Here is a 3,829-nt window from a genome sequence, read left to right on the forward strand (position 1 = left end):
TCACATAATGTTGTACTTGATGTTAATAAGCAGATAAATATATAATTGCTCAGTATTACAAACAGTTCTAAGTGAAGGACTAAAAGACTTTGACATTTTGCTCCACCCTTCGTGAGTCAGTAAAACAGATTGGATTATAAAGAAGAACCAGCATTTCACTGTGATGAAACTCGTAAAAAACCCCATAAAATATCACTATATGTTGGCAGTTTATAAAAGGAGGTTAACCATCTTATCCATTGATATTAACATGTCTTTAATAATGGTAACCTTCTTTGCAAATTAAATAGTTATTAATTTAAAATCCTGCCCAGATATGCTTATATGCCCATGTGAATATAGGCACCTACCTACCCTATCTAATAGACCTATATGAAAAGAACTAAGCTGATTTCTATGTTTTCAGCAGATTATGCACAGAATTTAAAACCAGTTGGCTCTAACCTAATCCAAAGGGTGATATATTTGGTCTGAAAATTTCCTTTTTACATCCACTAATGTAAAAATCTTCATTGAAGTAGTGCCTGGATTGGTGGGTTTTGCACTGCATCCAGGCTCTGATGTTTTGTGTTTGTGTGATTCCTGTCAGTGCTATAGGACATAACCACAAAAGCAGATGAGATAGCCCACTGCATTGAGGAAAAAAATGTGTCACACATATTCATCCACGGCTGCAGCAAGCACACCATTAGAGGCACTGGAAAAGATGACAGGGAGGAGAATTTTTTCAGAATTTCTTCCCATGTTTTATAAATACAAATATTGTATTTAATTAAAAATGTATTCAATGTATTTATGACTTGAAACTGAAACTATTTTAGTGGTCTAAAAATTCAGACTTGCTGTAATTAAGATCTGAGTCTGTTCAAATCCTTTTTTCTTCAGGAAGAATCTAAGTGTCAAAATTAGGCAGTATGGTAGTCATAACTCATAATTGCTAAAACAACAGTGACAGGACTTAATGGCTAGATGTATCTGGATGCAGATGGAGTGACTGGTTTAAGTCACAGCCAAGCATAGAGAAATAATCTCATTAATCCCACTTCAAGATGAGACATAAAGAATAGGTAGGAAAGGCCTTAGATCTGTAGAAGAAAACAAAAGGGTCACTTTAAAAGATTGTATATTAAAGGAATATCAATGGATCAAAGGAATAATCAAAGGATCCAGAGATGTGGATCTTAGAGAGTCACTAATTATCCAGTGTTCTGAACTGTCCTGGCTCCCACTATCTCAAAAATCTGAAGTTGATGTCCAGTCGAAGAGTTGTGTGTTGCCACTGTCTTTCTATTTTTTTGAAAGAAGATAAGAACCTATTTAAATTGCACCAGGTTGTTAACCTTAGATTAATGTAGATTAATCTTAGGTTAATTAATCAGGGTTACAAATAATGGGTTAAGAACTTTCAAGCTTTTTAAGAGGTACCAACGAAGACCCATGAAACCATCATCTTAAATCAAGGTTTTGACTCTGCATCTCCCTGCACATTGGGCAGAGGCCTGAATACACTTTCATGAACTGCTAGCCCTAGTAAAAGCACTAAGCACAGGAGCCTTTTCCTGACTTTATTGGAGCTCTTGATTTACTGAATTTTAGCTGTCAGATTCTAGTCTGGAGAACTAAAGAACAGCTGCTCCATATCCATTCAGACTGTGTCTTAAATGACATTCCTACACAGTAATGAAAGGAAACTATCTGTTTTGTATCTAATTAGCCAACACAGGAGGAAGTTCTCAAAATGTGAATTCCCAGTGCCTATATTTTTTTTCCTAAAACATACATCTAAATACAGCTCTGTGCTAGGATTCTTTTGTAATTGTGCCTTATTTATTAATTGACTAGACGAAAACAAAATAATTAAAATATCTGACTAAAGATTCATACATATTTGAACTTATGACACAGGCATAAAATCAAATACCAGCGCACTCATCCCTTTCCCTCTCCCCTATACATTGATAAGATCTGAGCTACAAAAATTCCCAAGTGTGACCCCTAAGTAATTTTTTTTTTTTGACTTCCATCTGAATCCTAGTTTTTAAATTCTTGTCACTCCCTAGCAGCATGTATTCCTGCTGGCTTTTTCCTGGAATCTTAAAAGCAGTTCTGAAAAAGTTCTTGTGTCTGTAGGCCTCATATGATTCCTCACCTCAGCACCACCTTTGTTCATTTGCAGTGCCCATAACATTCATGAATAATATGGATCTTCAGCTCTCTGGATGAATTGTGAAGGGCTGTTGAGGGAGAGAAATGAGCATCTCACCCTAGCTATCCCTGATCTTTGAACAGTCTGAATTTCCCATTGGAGGTACCCATGGCAGTTGCTGGTTCTAGAGGCACACTGGGCAGCAAGGTTAGGCTTGGCTGACTCTGTCAGGAATCAGTCAGGTTGGGGAAATCTAATGTGAACAAGTCCAAGTATTTACACATGAGATAGGTGTGTGAGTTCTCATTTTAGTGATTCAAGGGTACAAGATTAGGCTTGGCTGACTCTGTCAGGAATCAGTCAGGCTGGGGAAATTCAATGTGAACAAGTCCAAGTATTTACACATGAGATAGGTGTGTGAGTTCTCATTTTAGTGATTCAAGGGTTGATTCAGCTATCTTTTCAGGAGTGCTGAGGAGATTGTTCCAGGTACCTGGGACATAGTTTGGGGCTGACAGATAGATATGTATATGAGAACCCCAAACTCTTCTGGATCAGAAGCTGGAAGCCAGTCAGAGTATCCTATAACAGCTTATAGGGAACGGAATTTCTACCTTTCAGTAGCTGAGCTGACTCTGAGTAGAACCAATAAGCTCTGGAGAGCCAATTCAATTGCATCTTCAGTAAAGGCCTAGATGTGGTCAGCTGAATTCACTGAATTGACTGGAGATCAAATTGCTTTCACATGTTAGAATGTACTCTTATGTGTAGACACCTCTCTTATGATGTATGAGTCTCAACCAAATGACAATTTAACTGTCTGGGTGTTAAGTTGGTTGCATAAACACCAGCACCCAGTGTCACCACTAATATCCTAGATGGTCTAAAAAAATCTGTGTTGACCTGACATTGAACAGAATCCAAATGTCTTGCACTCTTCTGATAAGACTGCTGAAGGCATGGTGCATCTAAGGAATCAAAGATGTCCTAGACTTATACCCTGAGTTGATGCCCTGAAGACAGGTAAGATAAATTAACATTGCTTGCACATGGCTTTTAAAAGAAAAAAATAATGTCAAGACTAATTATCAAAGGATTAATTCTGTTTTCTTCTATTCCTGTGCAATTATTTTAACATAATTAAATGCAATCTCTACTGATCCATACCAGTATTATTTGGACAGCCATAGATACCAAATGGGTCTTTGCAATGAGCAAAAAATAATTTCTTTTAATGAAAATATTTCAACAGGCGTAGTGATAAAAGCATCTTATATTAATTTTCAAGCAACTGAAGATTTTAAATTTTACATTAGTGCGTCCAAAAATATTTATAACACTGAAACAAAATAATTTCACCAGAATACCCAATCTAACTGCCACCATGACTGCTGAATGATACATTTCTGGCAACTACAGCAAATTTGCCTCTGGGGAAGTTTTTAATGGAATGTTGCTATGTAATCAGACTCCAAAAAGTGTCTTTAAAATAGTGATGAATGAGTGAAGTCCACAAATAGGTTTTTTTTTTTTCCTGCCACAAATTTAATACTTACTAGCACCTTTTAATTGCATAAGTAAGTGAACTGACAACCAAATAAATCTGACAAAGAATGTGAAAACCTTCATATATTGTATGCTGTTGGGTGGGGGAGATTTCAGGGAAGCTCAAACTAGTTATTT

Source organism: Serinus canaria, chromosome 1 (genome assembly GCF_022539315.1).
Source record: "Serinus canaria isolate serCan28SL12 chromosome 1, serCan2020, whole genome shotgun sequence".
NCBI lineage: Eukaryota > Metazoa > Chordata > Aves > Passeriformes > Fringillidae > Serinus > Serinus canaria.